Source organism: Myxocyprinus asiaticus, chromosome 48, assembly GCF_019703515.2.
Source record: "Myxocyprinus asiaticus isolate MX2 ecotype Aquarium Trade chromosome 48, UBuf_Myxa_2, whole genome shotgun sequence".
Taxonomy (NCBI): Eukaryota; Metazoa; Chordata; class Actinopteri; order Cypriniformes; family Catostomidae; genus Myxocyprinus; species Myxocyprinus asiaticus.
The window spans coordinates 18,047,922-18,060,170 of record NC_059391.1 but is presented as its reverse complement, the minus strand read 5'-3'; the positions used below and the strand labels follow the sequence as shown (position 1 = coordinate 18,060,170).

Here is a 12,249-nt window from a genome sequence, read left to right as displayed (position 1 = left end):
CCTCTCCACCTCCCGGGTGTGTGCAGTGATTCGTGCCTTTTTCCCGGATTATTTTAGCACGTCACTGAGTCCTTCCCACAAAGTTGGGAATCAGCGGAGCTTCCGCGAGAGCTAATGGACACACGAGAGCCGCGTCTGGAAGGTAAGATCAGCCTCTACTCTTCTTTATACAAGTTTTCCTTAAGAGCTGTTTTCTGTTAAATGTTAGGACTGAACTGTGAGCGGTTTCAGAATGAGTAACAAACGCAATAAACTTAATTGTAACAAAAATAACTTCCGCTTCCTTTACGATACGCTCGCGCCGCTTAAAATCATCACTCAGGAGAAAAGCAAACACGTTTGTACCGTTATAGTTACACAAACACAGACTAATTGTTCACGTGATGCGCGTGACATAAATATCCTCACAACTCGTTTTCCTCTTGGGGAAGTTTGCTTACGACGCTGGACCACATACTCTGCCATTTATACGTTGAAAGTATTTTTTTTCTGTCATTCCTTTATTCTTTGTCGTGCCAGGTGCCAGGGTGGCAACAACTGCTGACAGATTAGGACCCATTAATTTCCATTCTTTAATTTACAGCTGAAGCAGTTTTAAAACTAAACATTTGGTGAGACCCCCGCTGTTCTGACACACGGCTGTAGGGGAGGTAAAAATAGCCTACTGAAGTATTTTGATACTTTATTTAGTCTCTTCCTCGTGCATTGTGTCTCAAAAGTTGAAAAACTGAACTGCCTGCTTAGACAGTAGTTCGGGGTATCATTTGCATGTACAGCATTTTTAGGGGGATTATGTGGGCTTTACGCTGTTGGGAGCCTATGATGCTCAAAATGCTGTCGGTGTCTAGGTAGTCAGCACTTTAGAAGTTGAAACACAGCCACTATCACAGTAGAGGTCAGCTAGTACCAAATGCGATACTGAACAAACAGTTCTTTTAGAACGTTGCCTGCTCGAATACGTCAGCATTCTGATTTCAAATTCAAATGTTCAAATTTTACCTGCATGAGCTGAAGCTGTTTATATTTTGTCACATTTCCATCCACCAGCTCAGTTATTATGAGTCACCGCTGACAGCTAGACAATATTTATTGGTAGTCTAGACAAGCATTTATTTATAGCAGTCTGTCTTGACATTGTTCGCCTGCTGAAACTATCTTATAAACAGGAAATTACACATTTGAAGCCTCGTTGCTCACTGGGGAAAGTGCCTTAAGTAAGATACATTTCATTTTGACCAGGCAAACAAACAAAATTCAATGAGATGTTTAATTAAAATTGTGTTTATAAAATATTTGACCCATGGAAAAACAGCTCATCTTTTTAGTTCCTCAGAGGAGTTGAGCACACAGGTGCTTTAGTGCTTGAGATTAAGCACTAGGACTCAAGACTCAACTGTTATTTCCTTGAGACATGTTCTTCACCTGAAATTCCCTGGCCAGACCAGCTGTACTAAGCTCGCCTAATAGCCTACTATCCACAACAGCGGATCAGATCACGCAACACATAGTAGAGCCACTTATGCCAGTCAAGGAGTTTTGTTTTCTTAATTACACATGCTTTCTGCCCACCAGATTGCAGCACCTTTACCAGCCAGCAACAGGATGTTTAGTTTCAGTGGCTGTATGGAGAACATGTTTTAGTTGAAAACATGAACACACTTTTTTTTTATCCTAAAACAAAACTACTTCCATCATTTACTCACCCTCATTTCGTTCCAAACCCATATGAAATTTTGAAGAATGTACTTGTTCTTTTCCATGCAATTACAGTAAATGCATACTGTAGCTTTCCAGCTTAAACAGGTACACAAAAGCACCATAAAAGTAAGGAAGAAAGAAAGTCATAAGGGTTTAGAATGGCATGCAATTGAGTAAATGATGACAGAATTTTATTAAGTAATTATGATGTCATTAATGAATTCTCATGACTTAAATTAAAAGGTGTTAGGCTCGGACAAACTGACATAATAGGACAGATTATCCTATTAGCCTATTTCATTTTTCTCCAATAAGTTAAATTCACATTTACATTTGCAAAATGAAATAACATGCTTCATTACACGTTTGGCTGCAGTTTCCCAGTGAACTGTCCTGTGGGGGGCATCAAAGGCGAGTGAAATGGTGTTGTAATCAGACAAGGTTTTTAAGGTGAATATAAGATGGAGGTTTTAACGAGTAAAATGCACCTCCCTAACCTAAAACTTTAACATAAACCCCTCCAGTAGTGATCTAAAATCTAATAAGAGGTAATCAAAACAGCATCCTTACCCTAAACCAACACCTAAACCTAACCAATAGTGTCTAAAAACAAAGAGAAATGAAAAGCAAATTTTCTGAAGCAAACACGACACTTTAATCTCACGTGTCATCTTGCGTGCTTGGCTGGGCTCAAACCACGGTCTTCCGAGTCCAAAGACCAACACTATCAGGTTAGCTACCATGCAAGCTAATAATTGTGTTAATGTAGGCGATGCAAGTGTTAAAATGCATAATTTTCCAGATATCATAACATAAGTGTGTGAGTAATAGTGTGAAAAATACGTGTTTATAAAGTCATAATTAGCAGTTGTAACCGTGATTTGTGTGAAAGTGAATAAAACGCACAGTTGTTGTGCCTCTAGTGTTAATTTCTCCAGGAAACTTCAGCGAAATGGAGAATTCGGCACATAAAAGTCAGTTTAAATGTAGTTATAGTAACGTTCATTCTATGAGACTAGGTTGATTTTCCACTGGTAATGTTCCAATATTAATTTCGGAGCAAAGCCAAACAGAATGTCTGTGGATTTGGCATCAAAAGAAAAAGATGGCAGCAATTGACAGATTTTATTTCAAAGGAACAATATTATTTGTTGGACATTTTTTAATGAATATTTAGCTCTTTAATGTATAACCAGATACTCTTACCTGTTACCCCATACCAGTTTTCCCATACTTGCTCAACAGACACAAAACGGTTGACTTCTGGAATTTGCCAAATTGAGTTGCTGTAACTCGCCATAAGTACTAACTGGGTTTATAAACTCCTTTGGTGTCAAATTGTTGCTAAAAGCATTTCAGAAAACCTCCTCTGGCCTCAAGGTCAGAGTTTACATTGCTAACCTGTAATACTGAGCTATTGCCTGCTGGCTTAAGGTAAATTATGTCTGAGTCTTCACCAAAAGGCCAAGTTTTCAGAATAAGGATGGCAGCCAACCAGCTTTGGAAAGTCACCTTTCTATCCTCTTGGCTTGGTTTATTCCTTTTAAGTAGTTTTCTGCACTCAATTTCAGTAAATAATTGGAACTGCCAAATAAAGGCCAGACGAGGCTTGTGTCTCCTCCTAGTTAGAAAATGTACTATATATATATATTAGGGCTGTGAATCGATGTAAACATTTTAACATACAGTTTTCTGTAATTAATCACAATTAAATTATGGTACATGATACATTACAAAAAAATAATCAACAAACAAAACAAAAAAATGTGTGTAAAATTCCCCAGCCCTAATATAGGATTAGGTATACCTATTCAAACAAAGAGGTAGTCCCGCCCCCAACTCACGTCATGGGTCTAAGTGGGTCACTCTAAACAAACACAAGAATTTTCAAAGTGCCAGAAAGAAAGAATAGTTACAGTTTTCAAGAAAATGTACCTATGAATGGCTTATAGTTGTCTCTGCATATTATGCTGGGATAGCAGAAAGTATTTTAACACAGAAAACGTTACATGTTTCAGCTTTAAGTTTACAAAAACCGGGCTTAACAATGGGCAGTCCACATGGACTGTGCTGTTGACGAATCACATCGTAGCGGCACGCAGAAAATGGAAGCATTAGCCTTAAGACTACGGTATGCATAATTTTTCTACGTGCTGTTATATTTTGCACACAGTTGAGCGTTCTAGGCTTTCAAAGTATACTCTTTTGCATGCTTTTTTGTACAGATATGCAAGGCTACAAAAACTGGGCTGCATGTGGACTGTGTTGAAGTAATGTATACTGCTATATTCCTAGAGGACAAGACAATATTTGTCAATGGAGATTATATGCTGAAAATACTTCGTATTTCATGAGAAGGCATCTAAGCTTGCAGACAAACCTCATTTGACCCATCTCGCATAAGAAAGCAGGAATGATTAGGGGGCCTGGGTAGCTCAGTGGTAAAAGACGCTGGCTACCACCCCCAGAGTTCACTAGTTCGAATCCCAGGGCATGCTGAGTGACTCCAGCCAGGTCTCCTAAGCAACCAAATTGGCCCGGTTGCTAGGGAGGGTAGAGTCACATGAGGTAACCTCCTCGTGGTCGCTATAATGTGGTTAGTTCTTGGTGGGGCACGTGGTGAGTTGAGCATGGATGCCGAGGTGGATGTTGTGAAGCCTCCACACGCGCTATGTCTCCGTGGCAACGCGCGTGGCAATGCGCGGGTTGATGGTCTCAGACGCGGAGGCAACTGGGATTCGTCCTCTGCCACCCGGATTGAGGCGAATCACTACATGACCACGAGGACTTAAAAAGCGCACTGGGAATTGGGCATTCCAAATTGGGTGAAAAAGGGGAAAAATCGCCCCCCCCCAAAAAAAAGCAAGAATGATTTGAAAGACCTTCAGAATCATTGAATTTTAGATTTTTTTTTTTTTTTCCCCAATTATGACAGCCACCCTCTAGAACAGGGGTCAGGAACCTTTTTTCACTGAGGAGACAATTTTTTTTAATTTTTGGTTAATGCATTTTTTTTTAAAGAGCCATAGCACAAACTAATAATTTACTATTTAGTTTTTCAATAAAATAAAATGTTTATTATGCCCATAGACTACTCAAAAACACAAATAGAAAACAAATATGCAACAATTAATAGGAAACATGCTGTAATATGGAATTGAGTACATGTGTTTGTGTGGGTCTCCATAAAATTACTTCATTTTACAATTGTTCATGGAAAAGTTCACTTCCCTTTTGGGCTGGGCGAAGTGTAAAAAATATTTTAACGATAATTGCCTTAAATATTGCGATATCCGATTATATCGTCAACCCCCCTGCCGAGGGTCAGTGACTATTTTTGCTTTATTGATTTTGCTTCTGCTCTGTGGAAATAAAGCGAAACTCACAGCACCTTCTGAGATGATCGGAGATCATTTGCAGCATTCTCACAGACGACATTGTTCTTGCAAATTGTTTCAGATGAATGAAAAAGGAGTGATAACTCTTTTGTGTTCCACGTGACAGTGTCCCACTGCACACCTCTGAACAAACAGCGAATCAGACAAGAGCAATGATGGCTTTTCTTTTGTCTGTTCTTATATAATAAAAATATAGTAAAGTTTCTTCAAGCACGTGTCTTTGTGACTAACAGCATTTCTTGTCATGTGTTACTCTGACACCTCTTACAGCTTACCCGCCTGTTGCGGGTATATGAGCAAAATTACTCACGCGTAAAATATCTGCATTTGGACAAGGAGCTTGCGAACTGGATTGAGCCTTGTCGCATGTGGCGGGCACTACAGTATATCACACTCTGGGTGCACATAAAAAATAATGAACGTTCGTAAAATCACTCATAGAAAATGCTCTTAATCGCTAAGATTAATAGTTATTGGGAAACGAGGCCCAGAACTCCTATGAATGTCGTGTCTTGGAGACGCGCTTTCATTGCACTCGTGAACAGCAGAGCTCACTGCGCACACATATCAAATCAGACGCGCATCGGCGGCTTTTCTTTCATCTGTTCTTCAAAAGATAATCACACGTTTCCTTAAAATGCACATCTTTGTGTCTAATTTCTTGTCATATATCACTCTGAGAAGTCTTACAGGTCGCCCTCCACAGTGGCTGGTACATCAGCAAAATTACCTGCCACTGTGCATGAAAAATCAACATTTGGTGGGTGTTAATTTCAAACCTTGTTCACCAGGAGTAGGCTGTATGACAAATTCGGGAGAAAGAAAATCAAAACAGTGTCTATGACTTCAAGCTTTGCTATCACACCCACACTTTCTGCTAGAAAATTATCTCTAGAAAGTTTTAAATGATCATGTGTTGGTGAATGGTGAGACACCCGGCGAGCCTCATGTGGCTCGCGAGCCATAGGATCCTGACCCCTGCTCTAGAATTACATGATGAAAGCTAGTGAGTATTGTACGGTAATTCTCTATTTTATTCTCTGTTGCTTCGCTTTATTTCCAGATTTTCCAGAGTTGTTGTTGTTTGTTTCCTTTCTATCATGACCTGCAGCGGAATTGCACTGCAATAGTGGGGTTTCCCTCTTACATAAAACTTTGAGATTCCCCAATATAAGAGCTGTCACATATGCAAATGTGAGGGACAGCCAGTATTTTGCATTGGTTTGTATAAATGGGTAGAGTTTGTGTTTTCCCCTAAATGTTTAATTCTGTCCACTGTGTTGACTTGTTGTTGGGCTCTATCCTGTGACGTTCGTTATCTGGTGTGTTCACGCACATGCGCAATCCTCAAATGCGTTTTCATGACCACAATAAGCCGCATTCTCCGGGAGGTACCTGGGTTTGTTAAAACGCTTTCTCTTAATCCCTTAAACGGCATAGCGAAATTGGCATTCTCGTTTACATGACGTTTCAGAACGCCACTTTCTGCAAACACCCTTAAGTCGTTTTCTTAAGTGCATGTAAGTGTGGTCAATGATGAGAGAATTTACATTTTTGGGAGTACTGTTCCTTTAAAGGGATAATTGACCCCAAAATGAAAATTTTGGCATCATTTGCTCAAACCCCTATGAGTTTTTTTTTTTTTTCTACGTGGAACACAAAAGGAGATGTTTGGCAGAATGTTATGTTCAGTGACCATTCAAAAAGCTGGAATGAAATTTGGTGAAAAATTGTTTAAGAAATTAAAATGAGTGAGTAAATGATTAAAGACTTTTAATTTTGGGTGAATTGTTCTTAGTTTGTGTCTTTGGCCATAAAGAAAAGTTTAGAAAAAAATTAATGTTTAGAAACTTTTAATGAATGGTTTCCATTGGCTTTTAAAAAGAGGATTTATGGGTTTTACAAAAGCTAGCATGGTTTAATGAGCCTCTGCTTCTCATAAGATAACTGATGGCACTTACTGCTTCAAATAGACATTTTGCATCTAAAACCCCCGTCTTGAGTATAATTCAATTTAGAACCTTGTCTCAGAGCTGGTTCCTTTTGTTGCCTGTTTTCATGGAGGCCCCATTACGTGTTGCAAAAAGCACCACAAATATAATGTGTGATGCAGGCTGAGGCCCGCAGAGCTAAGCTAATTTTCTAATAGCAAGATAAACTTTTATGCAGAGTATCTTGGTCAAAATCAAATGGTGTATATAGAGCCCTGAGGACAGGATAAATGGGACTCGTCTCGAGTCATTTTCCCAGGGTGATAAGACCAGATGTTGGCTATAGACCCAAAGAGAAAAGCCACATTGACTGAGGGGTGGGAGAAAAGACTTGTATGTAAACACTAATTCTTTGGCTGAATAAACAGATTCTGTATTATGCCAGGAAACCCCAAGGCAGAGGATGAAATGGAAGTTTGTGATTTACTGTCTTTTCAAGTCAACTCAATGTCTGGGTGACAGTGAAAAATATGGGTTGGGGAGAAGGGGGTCTCTTTCATGTAGTGAGCTGAAAAGGATAGAAGTTCAGTGTTTGAACACAGAAGAGGACCTTTGATATCTGAGAACCACAGAACTCATTGAAAGGATAAAATGCGATTTTAGTCAGTATGGCCAAGTGCTTTGATTATTTCAGCTTGGCTATTATTGTGTCAAATGTTTGTTGTGGAGCAAGACTGTGACTGTTTGAACACCTGATGTGTGTCTTTAATGAATGTACACATCCACACCCAAAGTTATATTTCAGTGGTGCCTTTTCATCTTTCTGTTTGGAATTTGTACTTGAAAGAAATGAATGAATGTTACATTTATATAGCACTTTTCTGATATTACACTCAAAGCCCTTTACACAGTGAACAGGGGACTCTCCTCAACCACCACCCAGTGTGCAGCATCCACAGTGCACCAGTACACTCACCAGCTATTGGTGGAGAGGAGAGAGTAGAGTGATAGAGCCAAGGAGAATTTAGGCAGGACACCAGGGTTACACCCCTACTCTTTACAAGAAGTGCTCTATGATTTTTAATGACCACAGAGTGTCAGGACCTCAGTTTAACATCTCATCCAAAGGATGGTGCCTTTTTACAATATAGTGTCCCTGTCACTATACTAGGGCATTAGGACCCACACAGACTGCAGGGTGAGCATGAAGAGGTATTAGGGAGGCCCTGCTGGCCTCCCTAATACCTCTTCCAGCAGCAACCTTTGTTTTCCCCAGGAGGTCTCCCATCCAGGTACTGACCAGGCTCAACCCTGCTTAGCTTCAGTGGGAAACCAAGTCTTGAGCTACAGGGTGATATGGCTGCTGACACTGCAAGTTCAACTGTTTCCAAATCCATGACATGGGGATAGATCTCCCAAAAACGCAAATTCCGTCATCATTTACTCACCATCATGTTATTCCAAACCCATATGACTTTCTTTCTGTTAGGTACATTGCCAGCCTCAGTCACCATTCACATTCATTGTATGGGAAAAGGATGCAATGAAAGTTAATTGTGACAGACTAACTTACAGTACTGCCTAACATCTCTATTTGTGTTCAATGGAAGAAACAAAGCCATATGTGTTTGGAACAAGAATAGAACAAATGAACTTAAAGAGGTTAAAGCAGTAAAATTGGAGTTCCTGGACTGGTTATGTTTGGACACATACTGTCTGTTCTTTGCATAGAGAGCTCCTGAATAATTGTTATTGCCCCATGTTTCCAAATTGCATCTCCTGCATGATGGAATTTTCAACCCAGGAATGACTGGATAGTCTGCAACTGTGGTACCATTCGTTCCATTCCCTCAGTGCCCCCAGGACTTCAACTCATTTTGGGCTTTACTGATTATGTGATTTCCTTTTGCATTGGAAGGAGCACCATACTTTGGTATGCTACTGTCTATCCAGATAGCTTGAAGGAACTCAACTTTTTGACCTTGCAAAGGCTTTGTCTACAAAGTCTCCATGGAAGCAGCTGGCATCAGCTCTCAATGGGGCAAATCTCAGTTTCTTTTCTAACTCAATAGATCTGCTTTACTGTGACTCAAAGGAGTTTGTTTTTTTTAAACTTCAAAGGCTTTTTCTTCATGAAAAGCCTTATTTTCAGCCTTATTTTGCACAAAAAAAAAAGAAAAAGAAAAGGGAAATTAAAATTTTAACAAATTGTTATTCACATTTTACCCAATATATATTCAAAATTCACTAAAAAAAATGTCATTATACATTGGCTAGGCTGTCCAGTAGATTTAGAAACTTGCAGAAGAGCAAATTACAAAATATTTATCAGCCATGCAGGCAGGGTTATCGACCAATGCTAGTAATCTCAAAATGGCCAAATACAGTATCTGCCAATTAATCAAGCTGGCCAATATATCTGTCTGTCACTAATGCTTATTTTTAGTAAGTGTCTTGTCAGACATGCCATGACTCTTTGGTTTATATGTAACCTGAATTCACATTATAAAAGCACTGACTTTTGACCATTAGTTTACATTTTCTTAATAACAGATCGACTGATTCATAGCATGAACAACCTTGAGGGCTGTTCTTTCAGGAAGTGACGAGTGATGTCTTTTTAGAAAATTTCATAATTCCTTCTACTAACATAGTCACTAATGAACCAACCTCACATAGACTCATGGTATAAAAATTAGTCATTGCAATAAGGAATGATCCATGGGGACAGAGGAATCTAGACAGTCACATATTTGTGTAAATGTTAATTTGTGAGAAGATTTGTGTGCAAACGGGGGCAGTAAAACTATCTATAGAATACTAGTTCAGTGTGGCAACACTGAGTCATGCATCTGACCTTAATAACTTTATATTAAGTTAGATTTTTCATTACAAGGACTTTTTTTCCTCCTAGATGGATGGTATTTTTTTTAAATAATATTTTTTAGGCATTCATGAGCTGGTACCTTTGGTGAAAGAGCTCATTAACTCATCAGTTCGCCTGTGTCATTTGCATGCATTGTTTCCCTAAAAAATGGTGCATTCTGAAGCTCACATCAGCAGAACCTGCTCACTAAAGTGAATACTTCATTAACTGGCACCCATGTCCACCTTTATCAGGCCTTGAGCCACAGATACAGGAACAGAAGGCATGTTCTTATTAGCCAACAGTGTTGGGGAGAAACTAACGAAAAGTGGTGAGGCTAGATACTTAAAGGGAGAGTTCACCCAAAAATGAAAGTTCTATAATTATTTACTCATCTTCATGTCATTGCAAACTAGAGGTCGACTGATAGTGGATTTTGCCAGTATTGATAACTAAGTTGGTGGAAAAGGCTGATAATGATAATTTTTTTTAATAGATTTATTGAATGTTCAAAAAAAAATTTTTGTCTTTCCTTACTGTGACGGACTTACTGTAAGGATGCAAGAGTAAAATCCAAAATGAGTAAAATCCCAGATGCGTGTTTGTTGTAGATTATTTGTTTTTAAATAACCAGAAAAATTGAAGATTTTATGCATATCGCGAATTTTACTTATAAACAAGCCTGAAATACTCCGGGGACTATTATTTTGTAACGTCTGTGCTTCCAGCTCACTCAAAAACAAGGAAACAAAACATGCACTCTTACAATTATCTACAATTTATTGCAATAGAATCACTATAAAGTAAACATTGTCATATGGGCTAATACTGTATAAGCAGTAATTAATCAGTAGATGATCATTCATCAATAGTAGATCATCAGTGTTCGCTTTTCATTTCTCATTAATAATCATTTTTCAATCAATCATTTTTGCTGTTGGAGCAAATGGGTAAGCAAAAATTATATATACCGTGGTCTCCCATTCACTTCCATTCACCGCTATCAAAGTTTACCTGCAATCATTTACTTACACATTCCAAAATTGTGAAAAGGGTCTATTCCAAACTGTATGACTTTCTTTCTCCATCGAACTCAAGAAAATAAATTTTAAAGAATGCTGATGCTGCTCTTTTTTCCATACAATGAAAAATGGTGAATGGTGACTGAGGCTAGTGTTTCTCAGAAGAAAAAAAGCAGGCTACATTTGGTGGCAAGGGAGGGGAGAGGTTGTAAGCTGGACCTACACCTATGGATTTTGGCCTCAGGGTAGGGAGGTGTGAGATAGTCCTGTCCTTATGTGCAGGTTAAGCTGATCTGGGCCATTATTTCCATATCTTTTTGGTTAGAGAAATGAGATGGCTTCGTAAAGGGGGTGGGTGGGCTGGACAAGAGGAGGGGAGAGAGGGAGTGCAGTCCTGAGGTGGAACTGATATGAATCCATTCTTTGTTTTATATCAGTGTTGGGCTGCTCTGCTGGGGGCTGTGTTTAGTGTTGTATAGGGCCAAGAAGAAGGCAGGACTCCATTTTGTTTGTAAGAGGAGGGATTCTGTCCGATATTGGGGGTTTACCGTCATACAGATTGGGCTGAAGAAGAATGAGAGTTATAATGGGAGAATGAGGGTGAGAATGGGATCAAAGGTAACCAAAGAGTGAGCTTACAGCTCATGAGGAGTGTAGTTTTGAATGAAACTGGTAAGATTTCTTATTTTTGTTCTAATGTTCTCATTATCTACTTACTTTTCTACCTCGTTTTCTCTCACATTTTTCGTTATCATTCACTTTTGAAAGATTGGCTAATTTGAATAACCAAATCTGAATTTTACCAAAGGGATAATGACAGGTGACATTTCAATAAATGTACTGCAAGTTTTTCCAAGGACATTTTTAATAGTACAATGAAGAAACTAAAATGTCTGTATGTTATTACACAGATTTCTGGAATACTTGATTCTGATTGGTCAATCAGAGCACTTTACAGTCAAATACTTGTATATTATGCTCATTAAACTATAAAAGCTCTCCCTGTCAAATAATCTCCTACACTGCTAGTTTCATGTTCCTCATACTGCTCCGTGGTTTCTTTCGTCTCACATAATGAAGTAATTTCAAATCAGTATTTCAAAATTCTGTCATTTACTCTCCCTCATGTTGTACCAAACCCTTGCAACTTTTTTCCCCCGGAACACAAAAGGAGGTACAAGGCAAAATGTTTGACAAAGGTGTACCTTACATGTTCCATAGAAGAAAGTAAGTCATACTTCTTTTGAACAACAAAGGTGAGTAAATTATGAGTTTCCAGTCATTTTTATAGTACTAGCTCCATTAGCGAGCATCAGTGCTTTCGTTATTTTCTC

General features: G+C 38.8%; 1 protein-coding gene across 2 annotated transcripts in view; it reads left to right on the top strand.

Moving 5' to 3' along the window:
• The first annotated feature begins 71 nt into the window (after positions 1-71).
• LOC127437818 (solute carrier family 45 member 3-like) overlaps positions 72-12,249 on the top strand; it is a 34,115-nt gene continuing 21,937 nt past the window's right edge. For both annotated transcript variants that reach the window (XR_007896617.1, XM_051693016.1), the window contains exon 1: positions 72-142. The gene's annotated coding sequence lies outside the window, so the exon portion shown is untranslated. The remainder of the gene's footprint in view (positions 143-12,249) is intronic.